This window comes from Lacerta agilis, chromosome 7 (genome assembly GCF_009819535.1).
Source record: "Lacerta agilis isolate rLacAgi1 chromosome 7, rLacAgi1.pri, whole genome shotgun sequence".
Lineage (NCBI taxonomy): Eukaryota > Metazoa > Chordata > Lepidosauria > Squamata > Lacertidae > Lacerta > Lacerta agilis.
In genome coordinates, this window is record NC_046318.1 from 50,424,493 (window position 1) to 50,438,885 (window position 14,393).

Sequence of the window (14,393 nt, forward strand, 5' to 3'; positions counted from 1 at the left end):
GGTAACCCCAGCAACATTTACAAAGCAATTAGATCAATTGCGTATATGGAATAGTCATACTGTGCTTCAAGCCAACATATTTTTAGCTGACCTCTAAGTTCATCTTAGCCGGTGGAGAAACCATAGCAAAGCCATTTTGACATAAGCAATTGCCTCCCCCTGAACCAGCAACAGCATGTATTCTCCAGAGCCATGGACTGAGTGCAGTTGCTTTGGCTTGTACTTCAAACACAAAGATTTGCAACTGTAATAACCACATGTCTAGGGAATGGCTATGGCTCAGTGGTAGAAAGCATGCATTGCATGCAAAGGTCATAGATTCAATCCTCAGCATCTCCATATAGGGCTGGGAAAGACTTTTCTGAAACATGGTTGAGCTCAGCATTCTGGACTTTCCCCTGCTAGATGGATCCATGGTTTGACTTTGTATAGGACAGTTTCCTATGTCAATGTAGAAATGGTATTATAAGAAAATAGGCATTAATAAATGGCATTTCCTGCATTGCTAAATCAGACCAAAGGCCCATGTAGTCCAGTATTCTGTCCCCACAGTGACCAACCAGATATCTATGGGAAGCCCACAAACAGGACATGCACACAATAGCACAAGAGTATCCAGAGGCATAATGACACTGATACTGGCCATAGTGTGTTGTGATCATGACTAGAAGACATTAATTGTTTTATCCTTATATTTATTTGGGTTATGGCCCAGAAGTCTTGATCCCTCCACTTACTTTACATTGAAATCACTCATAGAGACTTCCTTTCTCAGTAACTCAATGCACCCTAGCATTTTAACGTGTTCTTTCTGGATTAATGTAATAGTTGTGTTTTTTTTAAATGCTATTATTATTGGCTGTTGCTGCAGAGCATATGGTGATGTGCATTCACATAATATCTGTGCTTCAAGCTCATTATATTTTCATTTACTGTGATTTGACAATTTCGGCAGGTCACCGATTCAGCAATTTGTAGTCATTTTACTACCAACATCATAGAATATAAGAGCCCTACCAGATAGCTTGAGGATCCATCTAGTCAAACATCTTGCTTTCCACAGCAGCCATTCAGATGCTTCTCAGTAGCCCACCAACATTGCTTGAAGGCAATAGTGTGGCAAAATGGTTCACTCAGCCATGAAACTCACTGGGGGACCTTGGGCCAGTTGGCATCTCTTAGCCTGACCTACCTCACAGGGATGTTGTGAAGATGAAATGAGGAGGAGAACACCACCTTGAGATCCTTGTAAGATAAAGGTGGTACAGAAATGAAACAAACAAACAAACAAACAAACAAACATACTCATTGGTAATCAAAGGCCTACTGACTGAGAGCACAGGTGTACCATTAAGCTAATGCATATTGTCCTTAAAATTGTCGTATCTCCTTGTCATAGCCATCTTCAAACTGTGATCTGAATTAAGTTGTGGGGAATCTGTGGCCATCCAGATGTTGCTGGACTTCACTGCCATCATCCCTGGGTACTGGCGATGCTGGCTGGGGCTGATGGGAATTGGGGTCCAATAAAACCCAGAAGACCAGAGATTCTCCATCTCTAGTTTAAATCCTATTCACAGGAAAAGCTGAAAAATTAACTTGTTGCATTCTATATTTTGCTATTAGTAAATAATTCCTTACTGCTGCCTTTATGTTTTGCTTCTTTGGGATCAATTACAGCTAACATTCCTACTTGCAGTCTTGGAGCCAAATATTTCCTTGAACATGTTTCCTTTTGGGTACCCAATTTGAAGAGTTCGATCCATGTTTCAAAACACAATTCAAAAACCTGTGCTTTTATTTGAGGGATATTTATTTCCCTTTTGTAAAAAGGTACTATTTTCCAGTGGTACTGCATTTTTCATGAGAAAGGGAAATCATAGACTTAAGCCATATAATTTTAAAATGTTTTTCTCAATTCTTTGTTTTATTCTTCTCCCTTTTAGATCATGATCTCTTGTGGGTCCTTTCACTGGATTGATGCTCTGGGCAAGAATCAATGGGCCTCCAAGCACAGCAGACTCCTTTGTTCATTCTTCATGGGTGAGAAGACAGCACAAGACAAGAGGATAGACCCAAAAATATGCCAGGTAGGTAAACAGCTTCAAACAAACCGAATGCTGTTCAGAAGTTGCCCAAAGCATTGATTCTGTCTGGGGCCCATAGATAACTGAAAGTCTAAGGAAGCAAAGATTAAAAGTATGTTTTAAAGTTTTTCTTTCTTTTTTCTTGTAATGCTGTGAGGCAAGATACTCAATGGTGGAAGGGAATAACAAACCACCACTGATTATTGCACATCACTTTTGCCTTAATGAATGTACAAAAAATACATATTTTTTCTATGTTGGCCTTTACATTTGCCAACAAATCAGTTATGGCAATTATTTTATTGTATGTTCAAGTGGACCACTATGACCAATCATTAATAATAAGAATAAGTATAATAATAATAATAATAATAATAATAATAAGTGCTCTTTTCTAAAACAAATGTTTAGGGGTACTCTCATTTTGACTCAAGAAAAACCACCATTTTATAGTTCAAATTGGGAAAAATAAATACAGTAAATGGACAAAAGTATAAGGAACATGCATTACCTCATATTGCACAGCTGACAGCTCACAGTAACATTCACACTGGCATAAGGTTGTGTGCACTAACATCTTCCCGATTTCTCTGCTTGCTGTTGGTGTCCATTGGAGGTCGCAAAAACGAAACTGACCAATCACTGTGCTAGATCCCAACTCCTACTTCACACATTAAACGCTTGCTTCCACCTGAGACTTGGGAAACACTGTGACAGCAAATGAGGCCACCATTGGGGGTAGCAATGGAACTGACAATTCACTGTGCTATTCAACGGAACTGACGATTCACCGTGCTAGAGAAGGAACTAATTTTTTTAGTTTCTTCTCCCATTAGATTCACAAAATGTTTAGGGGTATGTGTAACCTCTTTAAATCCTCCCTGAAATTTTTAGAAGATCTGCTTCAGCCACTGTGGATTGTTAGAAATATCAGCCTTTTTGTTGGTAAGGAAATATAAGGGAAACACGTATGAAACATACCAGTATAACTGCGATACAATTCAATTAATAATCAAAATATGGTGAGAATAATTGGAAGTCATTTTTAACAATTTTTTATTTTCATAGGTTATGAAGTTATTATTATTGGAAGGTGTATAAAATATAAAGAATAGGTCAAATTTATTAAGTGAGAGATGCTATTTTGTTTTGGTGTTGTATAATGTTGTATATTGTTTGTTAGTTTGTGGGGAAACTCAACTTTGAGGTGTTTCCTTTGTTATGTTTGTTTTATAAATGTATCAATTTTTAAATAGTAAAGATATATATATATGTTTAAAAAGAAATATCAGTGCTTTTTTATAAAAAAATATTTAGGGGTACTCTCAATTTCCTACTCATATTGAAATACTGCCCCTCAATGAGGCCAAACTTAGATTCACAAAATGTTTAGGGGTATGCGTACCCTGTGTCCCCTCAGAAAAAAGCACTGGCATTAATACATTTGGATTATTAGACCAAGCCTAAAGACCCCCAGTGTGGATGTGCCACTGAAATCTGACAAACAAATAGGCACAAAGAAGGCAGAGTACCATATGTCTCATAACTAATCACATAAGGAAAGAAATCTGGAAGCCTTTAGATTGTAACAGCATCTTCCCTGCTGAGAAGTTAATAATCAGTTCCCCGTGTTTGCTCCATCTGAACATTAGTTTGAAGAACATCCATTATTTTTGCTACTAGCAGAGTAGGAAACAAAATCTTTTCATCTGCTGTTATGAAAAGCAAAAACAAATTCATCTGCCATTGTAGTCCTGGAGCAAACAATGCAAGCTTTTGAAGGATCAAGACTTTATCATGTCACACATAATAAACTGCCATCATTTGAAGGTACATACTACTCTGATTCTAAACAATCTTTCTGAGTCATGATAATACTGAAGAGTTCAAGTAGTGCTCTTATTAAGCTTCCTCTTCTCTGAAATGTTAGGGCATGGTTTTGTCAGTCCCAGAAATACATAATACAATATATATTGCTTTAGTCCTCATTAGAACAGCACCTGCTTTTTCTCACATAAAATTAGCAGGGGGAATATATGTGATGCTCAAATTTGACCCCTTTCAGCTTCAAATATTTGTATAAGCAAGCTCATGGTCAATTGTGATTTGTGAATATGAAAATGGACTCTTAATCGACATGGGCTGTGCTTCTTTTCTGTGGGGGACTGCTAAAAGTACTCCCACAGATCTGTTTGGAGCATGCAGGATATGATGGTTCCTATGGGGAAGCAAAACATTGCAGGGTCAAATGACACTATAGAGAAAGTCCAGCACCAAAAAGAGGTAAAGGAAATGAAACATCATTTTATTTAATGTGAAGCAAAGCTTACAGCATCTTACTGAAATTTTGTTGGCTTTTCTACATGATTTTTTACATGAGCAATAACAACAACATTGAGATTTAGCAAAGAAGACTGTGTGGCTGGCTTGTTGTTGCTAATGTGAGAGATCCTCTTGAGAAGAAGTATATGTAATTCAAATGATGTTTGAATTAGTTATTTCTTAGAATGTTTTGTCCGTAGAAACTACATCCCAAAATGCAGTGTGTTAACTTAAAATTGATGTACCTGCTTGCTCGAGTGAAAATCGCCATGTATGTTTGCTGTGAATGAATTCCAGTTCAAGCCATACTCAGACGGTGCAGATAAAAGCCAGTTTAAATCCAAGTAATCCAGATTAATCGTTTAATGGATTATAGTTTTCAGGCTTTTACACAAATGCACATCTATTTATTGATGTTTTGTTACCTGTGTTCACAATACAGAAGCTTTTTAAAATCTGAAATGGAGACCATTGTACCCTAGTATTTTGGGGTTTGAAGATCTGTAATATGACATATCAGTTCTTCAATCTTTAAGCTTGTAAACATAAACGTTGTTAGCACATTGATCTCTTCTCTAGATGCATACAACCCACCCACCTTCAATAATTGTTGGGTATTATTTACATTGGAGTCCCCTTAAGCAACAACACAATAAAATGAGGCCACGGTCAAGTCAGATTGTTCCAGAACAGATGGCTATAAAAGTATTCAAGCTCTTTATTAGGGAGTCTGCTTTGCATTTTCAGCTGAAGCTGCCTATCATAATCATTGCAAAGAGAACTCTTTTTCAGAGGAACCGACTGCATAAATATGCAAAAATGTAACATAATATTTTGAGGAAATTGGAAAAGTAAATAGATTCCTCATGTAACTGTGATGCAGTGGAATAGCTTCACCATTAAGAACAGTTATTAGCAGCACCCAGCTGCCTGTTTACAGAATCCTAATTTCTTATTAGCAGAAATGCCCATGAAGCTGCAAAATGAAATGGTGCTTTCTCTCTCTGCTGATTAAAGAATTCCTGCGATCAGTGCTGTTTAATTACTCAGCAAGTATTGTAAATTTTATGAGAGTCTAGCACATTATATTAGAGTCACTATTTGAATACCTTCTTCAGCAGTAGTCCTTTTACTCTGAAAGGAATTAATGTCCCCAATACATGTACACACTAACTGGGAGTTCTTCAATCAAATTCAACAGAGAATCATGCTAGGTTGGGAAAGCAAACCAGCAGACCCTCCTGGGCACCGCAGCTCTGTTTTTTGGCTACTTTCTGTTCTTCTCCTCCATAGTTATGTTTTCCTGCTTCCAGTTCTAAGCACAGTGGTGCTTTTAGCTAGAGCCAGCCCAAAACATATTGCTGCCTAAGGCAGAACATAAAATCACCCACCAAAGAGTTAGATTCTAAGTCATAGGGCATAATAGACAAGGAGAGTTTTAAAATTCTACAAGCACCTCTCCCCTTCCTTGGCAGTAAAAGCACAAATATTGTACATGACTCAATTAGCAATTTGCTGCCCTCAGAAAACCAGCTGTCTGAGGTGGTTGCTTCCCTATGCCTCATGGTAGGGCTGCTTCTTTATGATCTAATCACGCAGTGGCGGAGTAAGGCTCCGCGGTACCCGGGGCGGCAAAGGAAACGCCCCGGGGGCGGGGCGTCGTGACATCACATTGTGACGTCATGACGCCCCGCCCCCAGGGCGTTTCCGGGAGTGCCGGCGCCGCTTCTGCAGCCCTCTTTTAAGCCGAAGAGCTCGCTTTTAAGCTCTCCGGCTCAAAAGGAGGCTGTGGAAGCGGCGATCCGATGACAGAGTGCGCCTGCGCGTGCAGGCGCACTCCATCGTCGGGCCGTGCGCTGCCGCTCCCAGGGTGACGGAGGGAGCGGCAGCGCGTGGGAATGGTGGGAGGGGCTGCCTCTTGTCACCCCCACGTGCCGCCGTTCGCTCCATTGCCCCAGGAGCAGCAGCACCGCACACACCGTGCACTGCTGCTCCCGGGGGGACGGAGCCAGCGGCAGCGCGTGGGGCTGACAAGCGCCGGCCCCTCCTGCCACTCCCCACGCTGCCGGTCACCCCGGGAGCAGCAGCGCTGCACGGACGGGGTGCTCCCTCGGCCGTGCGCTGTTGCTCCTGGGGTGACGGAGGGAGCGGCAGCGCTTGGGAATGGCGGGAGGGGCTGCCGCTTGTCACCCCCATGCGCCGCCGCTCGCTCCGGTCGCCCCGGGAGCAACAGCGCACGGCCGAGGGAGCACCCCATCCGTGCAGCGCTGCTGCTCCCGGGGTGACCGGCGTTGCCTGGGGAGTGGCGGGAGGGGCGCCGCTTGTCGCCCCCACCCGCCGCTTGTCGCCCCCACCCACCGCTTGTCGCCCCCACCCACCGCTTGTGGCCCCTGTCGCCCGGGGGCGTACCGCCCCCACCGCACCCCCCTAGCGACGCCCCTGTAATCACGTCATACTTTCTATACCAGAACAACATCATGTGGGGTGTAAAGCTGCATCAAATTTTGGTGCCACTCTTGTCTGGGACTCAATTCAGACCTCTGGGTATAGGGCGGTATATAAATTCAGTCAATCAATCAATCAATCAATCAATCAATTCCCACTCAGCCATGAAGCTCATTGGGAGACCTTGGACTCTCAGCCTAACCCATATTACAGGAATGTTGTGGGGATTAAATGATGGGGGAGAGAAAGAGAAAAAAGTTGGTTGCCACTACAACCAGTAGTAACCCCAGCCTCCAGGATAAAAAATGGCCTCCAGTTTCAGTTACCTATTTCCCCCTTCCCTCCCTCATTCTTAAATGAGGCTTAGCTCAGAGCTACAAACAACTTATTATTAAATAGCCATGTGCTTCAATCAATTTTGTTATTTGCATACTTCCCAACCTCTACTAAGTAACGATATTTTACTAAAACATTTAAGTAATATCTTGGTCACATGTGACTGTGTTCCAGAAGAGGATCCCTTTTGTGTTGGTGTTCCATCATGATCTGGAGCAGGAACCTACAGGACACAGCAGGTCAACTGAAGGAGGTACAGATAAAGATGGGATTCCGGGACCATGGAAAAAGCCAAGTAAGCAACTTGCTCCAACAAAGCTTGAAGTCCAAGTGAGGCCTTTTCTAGATCTTGTTCTGGGAAACCCCTCTCAGGAAGGACCTCACATCTCTTGGAGAATGTTGTACTTAAAGGGCACTCCATCTGTTCTTGGCTCCTGACTTGTGATGGTGATTAGTGGGGGCCGCCAGGTGAGGATGTTTTCATCCTTTGAGGATCTCAGTGGGTTCAGTCTCTGGGGACCTCTGTTCAAGGATCTTTTGGTGGACAGGCTTTGCCTCTGAGTCTGGCTTTTACATGGCCTTTGCTGCTGAAACTTCTGAATTGACTGGCCCTTTCTCATCATGATTGGAGCCCGGGTTTCTGCCGGCTATGGGGCTCATGACAGCTTGGTACTTTGGATATTTTCTGCACAAAAAAGAAATAATAATAATAATCTTGAACTCCAACGGGAAAGGGCTTAATTCCCTAAGGAGTCACAACTATAGATCTTTATGTTTTGCCAAAAGGTTTCCCTTTAATTCCCTGCAGTGTGCTTTGCATATTCATAGCTCTAATAATTACACTGTAACTAAAATATTCTAATCTTTCAGTGAGCTAATTAAAACGTATTTGTGTTATGTTCATTTGCTAATAATGGATTATGATGCTATGCATTCATTTAGTAATTTAATGAGGATTGGTCCAATCAAAGCAAAAATGATGCCACATAATCGCTCTTAGGCACAGACTAACTGTTCTGAACATATTTGTTTCTTCATAATCCTGATATCTGATCCTGAAGTCATGAGTAGCAGCCATATTACATAAATCTGTTGGAAGTTGTGTTTTGTTTTTCATTTTTACAAAATTTTCAGTGCTGTTTACAGGCTAGTGGAGGACAAACAATATATCTCACCCCCGTACATAGTCCCTGGGGGACCAGTATTATAATTCTACCAGTGGGACCTGTAACAAAATGTTAGTGTATTCCTATGCCCTAAAAGGAATCATGCTGTTCATGGCTCCAGGCAGTCTGGAACAGAGCCTCTTGGGGAGAGGGTGAGTTTCATGAGGAATGGGGAAGAGATAAAGGCCACATTTCTCCTCTCCTCTTGAGATCTTCTGCTGTGTATATAATGCTAAAGGACTGCCACCCCAGACATATATGTTTTAGTTATATAGAGGAGGGAAGTATTTTCTTAATTAAGAATTCTAGAGATGGAAAATGTACCATAATCCCCTCCAACATGTTTCTTTAAGGTGTTTAAGACTTGAGCAGATGAATTTCCTTTGACCTCAGTTCTCCTTTATTTCCACCTACTCCCAACTGGCCTACAAATATTCATTGTCTCAATCTGCTTTGATTGATAGCCTCATTTTAGCCTGCTTCACATTTGCACCAAGGGACAACATGTGTGCAAATGTGCAGTGGGATTATGCCGTTGGCCCGGCCGCAGATGATGCACAGTTTTGCCCAGCCCCAACCTACATATTCTGTTCTTGCAAAGCAGGACCACAGATGGGTCAGGAGGGTACAAATCCAGAAAGCAGTCTGCAGCGCAAAGAGAGGGCAAGCAGGAAAGAGACAAGCCATGAAGTCATGGGAGACTACCAGCAGGTTATCCAGGACCCTGGACAGAGCCTAACAAGCAGACCATTTGTTGCAACAATAACTTCTTTCCAACTGAGCTATTTATGATCTCTGAACTTGACTAAACTTCTCAGGTTTACACAGGATTATGGGAAAGCTAAAGGGGCAGCTATGTGGCTGCTCATGCCAGGCATGCGGCCTGTGTTGGTGCACTGGGATAATGGAGTGAAAGGTTCTTGGAAAGGAATATGTTGGGCTCTTGTTGGACCTGGAATCTTTGGGTCAGGGACTTCAGGCTTGGGGATGGCTCTCAAGCATTTCAGGATCAAGCATTTGGGGGGTCAGTCATGGTGTTTGGGCCTGGTACTTCCTTTGGCCCTTCATTCTCTGTGTGTCTGGGTCACTGCTGCACTCCAGGGTTATGTTAGGCATTGTCATCTGCTCTGAAAAAGCCTGGGCACATATTCCCCAGCTCAGATGTCCAGACATAACCTGTAGTTGTCAGGGCCAAAGCTGAGGGAAGCCATGCACTGCTGAGGGTGGGTGAGGCAGCCCCTGTGTACACCTGCATAAATGCAGTCTGCCTAACATCAGGTTTCTTTAGACCCTTTTGTCACCCTACCCCCTTTCTGTAGGTGGAATTACCACCAACATTCTTTAAGCCTTTTTTTTTGTTAATTGTCATTTAATTCGCAGATGTATGTACTAGGATACTTAGGACTTCTGCATACCATTAAAATAGCATTTTCTTTTAATTCAGCAGGTTATATACATCTGCACACCTAGAATAATAATAATAATAATAATAATAATAATAATAATAATAATAATAATAATATTTATTATTTGTACCCCACCCATCTGGCTGGATTCCTCCAGCCACCCTGGGCAGCTTCCAACAAAAATCAGATACAAAAATATCACACATTAAAAACTTCCCTGAAAAGGGCTGCCTTCAGGTATTTTCTGAATGTCAGGTAGTTGTTTATCTCCTTGACCTGTGATGGGAGGGCGTTCCACAGGGCGGGCACCACTACCGAGAAGGCCCTCTGCCTGTTTCCCTGTAGCTTTGCTTCTCGCAGTGAGGGAACCGCCAGAAGGCCCTCGGCACTGGATCTCAGTGTCCGGGCTGAATGATGGGGGTGGAGACGCTCCTTCAGGTATACAGGACCGAGGCCGAGAATGTCTCTGGAGTAGACACTACTTTATCTTTTTCTAATTTGGGACTGCGCCAAAGTCATATTCATTCTACTTAGAAATTAAACATTTTTAAAAATCCAAAAATTGTTTTATTTCAATAGCATAAAGAACAAAGCTAAATATTGCAAATATTTCATTTTCATTGTTACGAAAGAGAGGATGAACTTTAAATCACCATAGATGAATATAACTTCAACAATTTGAAATCTTTATATTTTCTCTTTAGCATAAAGTATATGTTATAAAATGGAATAATTTTCTCCTGTAGCACAAAGGTTACACAGGAAGCAGGCCATAAATTATCACCATTTTATTTTATACATGCTCCTATGAAAGTTTTTAGTTGGTAAGGTGCAGAAATGGATTTTTGTCAGTCACATTTTGCATCTTAAGAACCTTTAGCAGGATCACCTGCATTTTAACAATGGAGTGCATGGCTACTTTTGAGTAAAAATGAAGCCCTAATCTTAACAGACCCACCACCACAAACCCACCCACCCACCCACTTACTTTTCCAAATATCACTTCTCTTTCTCACATTTCAGGATTTCTTTGACTATAACTTTAAGCCTTCATGTTTCCCTTAGGGAAATGTCCTTCCTATAGCCAGAAAACAATGGTTTCAGCAGTAGGGTAGAACCAATATCAACAGTCATTTGTGAGAACATGAAAAAACAAAACAAAATATCTGACTCTGCACACCTCCCTGAGGTAAAAACAGTTACAGCAGTGCTCCACTGGGATTTAACATGGATATTGCATAACTAGGGTCTAGTTTATTGACCAACTGCTAGCAGTCTAACACTGTGGAAAGAATCCCACTTGGCCAAGATTGCAAGTCACTAAGAATACAATTTTGGGAGGAGGAGCAATAAAATGACAGTATCTTTCTTGAAGGTCAGAAAATAATTTCAGATATTTATTATCAGTAGTGTAAAGAATCAAATATACCAGGGATGGGAAACCTGTGGCCCTCCAAGTGTTGCTAGGCTACAATGCCCATCATACTTGACCAATAGTCATGCTTGCAAAACTGATGAGAGTTGGAGTCCTACAACATCTGGAAGGCCATAGGTTTTCCTCTCCTGAAATACAATATATATATATATTCCTCCCACATTTATTTTAAAAAACCTTTTCTTATTTTTTAAATCTTTCCTGTAAGGAGATCCAAAGCAACTTTGCTTTCTTTATTTACTCTTGAGATGTCAGATTCCAAACACTAATACAAAATGAAAAACAAGAAGAACAGAGCTGTGTGTACTTTAAATATGCTGAGATGAAAATATGGTTAAATACTTAAAGCTTAAAGCTCCTGAACTTCAACACAAGTTCTAAATCCATGAGAAGTCAATTATGCTTTCAAGATATATTTTTATATCTTCATTTTTAATGAAAAATGATATTATTAGTATTTTTACATCAAAATGGAACTTAAAGTTAATAGAATACTTTTTAACTGGACTTGGATACAAAACAGATCAAAGTGTCATCACCCCCACAAAAGCCCCACTCATCCATTTTTAATTTCTTCCCTCATCAAATACATTATAAGTATAAAAGAATAATGTATGTGCCTCACTAATTATCTGGAACATGTTTGATCTTGAATCACCACTGTCAGAAGTCTTCCTGGGTCTGTTAGCTTGATTACATAATCATAATCTGGCAAAGAAAGAATAAAAAGTTTGGGCCTTTTGAAATGTAGTTTTTAGTCTTATCAAAAGGGCTGAATATCTCTTGATACCTTTTGGAATGAATTTCTTTAACTTCAGAAATGCCTTAGTTCCATTGTCTCCTATCACTTTCCTTCCTCAGAGTTGACTTTTCTTCAGAGTTTACTTTTCATGACATTTCCTTGTAGGCAGAGGGAGAGTGTGTGTACACGTGCACTAGCAACACACTCCTCATTCCCTAGTATATTCTTCTGAGTTTGGCTTATTTGATTCCTGTGAAAGAGCAGTCAAAGCCTTAACAAAATAATATTAAGTTTTCTTAATGGCTGTGGATACTTGGTACGTCATCTGCAAAGATAGGGCCTCAACCTTCAAGATGCACAAATAGAAAGCCAGAGTGTGCATTTTGAGAAGGAGGGGAGAGGCACTAATATTTGCTAGCTGTAGTTGGCTGGAATTGGCAGTTCTGCCATAAGAGAAAGTGCTGCTCAAGTTGCTCTCCAAGGACCTGCTGCTTGCTGCTGGAGTGCCTAATGTGTGCTGTATGTGTGTAACAAAAACACATCTTCCAGAGGCACCAACACTTTGTTACCCAAAGGAGACTAAACCAAATAGGGCTGCCTTTTGAAACTCTCACAGCTCAAAAATGTCTTTGTCTGGGTGTGTGGGGGTATATAAAACTAACTAGTAGATTTCAATTGTATTTTTAGATGGCTAATTTTAACCTTTTTAAAAACGTCTTTATGCATTTGTGATACTGAAAAGCTTCACTTGATGTGCGCACAGAACAACACATGAGCTGACATTTCTTCATTTACTTAAACATTACACAAGGTCTGCCCATGCATCCTTTGTGAGTTAATCGCCCCGTATCCTTGCTGAAGTGAAAAGACTGCCATTTCTACTTAGGGGCAAACCACACATGGGACAAGGAACTGTTGAGTCAGGGCAGACTATAGGAATCGAACTGCAAAGCAACCTTACTACTTCTCTTTTGCAGAAATTATTTTTCCTTTCCTCCATCCACCTAAGTCTGGCATCTAAATAGGACCTCTCTGCTTCTCTTCAAAAACACTGCATGCAGATAAAAGCTGTGGTTCTGTAGACTTAAGTTTTAATCTATCAGTCAGGTTCTGTGTAAATACTTCAAAACCATGGTTGGTTGCCCCACCCCACAAAGGATCTTGGTTCTACATAGAAGTCCCCAAAGGTGAAATACCAGAAGCATACTGTGTTTGTGTCTTTTGAATTTTCTGTCCAACCTTCATTGTATTTTCCTTCGTAGAGACTTATTGGTTGCACATCACCGGCTACTGCCCACTGGGATTCAGCTGCTGTGGAGAACAAACATATTTTGACAAAGACTTGACAGACACAGTTCTGGCTGCAAACAGCAAATGTTGGGAACACATGGGGAAGTGCAGAGGAGGGATTTCAAAGCCAGGAAACTGCATGCCTTCACTTGTCAGAAAGCACAACACAAATAACTTAAATCAAGCCAGAGTCAAATGCAACTTTTCTTACAAATGTGTCCCAAGTTGGACTGAGTGTGTTAAAAAATTAAGGAGCTGTAGTTCCACAGTTTGGTGTACAACATTAACGTTTTGTTAGTGTCAATCTGTACATTCAGTATTAATTTACATCAGCTGCTTGCTGCTAAAAGCTCTGCAATTGCTGGCATTCAGGGACTAAAAAGATACGTGCCTGCAAACATACAATAGGAAGGCAATACAGCATCAAACAACTTTACTGAAGATGGCCCATGTTTATACAATTCTAGAATGAGTAACAGGTGAACTTATGCACTTAGAACTTATTCACATTAATTTAAACTTCAATCACAATGCATTATTTCCACCTATTATTTCATTTAAAAAACTCAAAGGGTTTTTCTTTATCACTCATAGCACTTAGTTTTTGCTTCCATGTGAGATTTGGGAAGCTAATTTTATTTAATTTCCTTCTGAGAACTGAACTTCCTGATGTTGCTAGTCATTTCAGAGGAGTCTTTAAATTGACTTACAGTATTAGGGAATCAATTTACAGCAGTTTTCTCATTTTTAGAACAATATTGTACATATCTTACAATAGCATCATCTGAATACTTCTGAATACTGTTGTGCACTGTGCTCTTATTCTTCCAACTAAAGCTGCTGAATAGGGCAAAATGACCTGAAATGGAGGTAGGAAACACAACAAAAGAAGACCCAAAGAATCTTTCTCAAAAGGACAAAACATGTATCGTCATGGTGATGTAGCTATCTCATCAGTTCTGCAGCAATGGCCATGGGGAGGTAATCCCCTCATAACAAGGGAGGGGGGGCTACTGGGAATATGGGTAGGAAACCCTGAACATATAAGGAACTCTCCTTGCAATACTTTTAGAAGCAAACACTTTGTGCACATAACTATTTTGTCCAATACTTAATTAAACCCATTGATTACTCAGGTCTAGTAATTTCTGTACCAGCTATAAC

At 40.8% G+C, this 14,393-nt stretch overlaps 1 long non-coding RNA gene across 1 annotated transcript; it reads left to right on the top strand.

Annotated features, from left to right (window-relative positions):
- The first annotated feature begins 1,952 nt into the window (after positions 1 to 1,952).
- Positions 1,953 to 8,292, top strand: LOC117049385. Its single transcript, XR_004426982.1, has 2 exons — positions 1,953 to 2,094; positions 7,365 to 8,292. It is a non-coding gene; the product is annotated as an uncharacterized LOC117049385 (long non-coding RNA).
- The last annotated feature ends 6,101 nt before the right edge of the window (positions 8,293 to 14,393 follow it).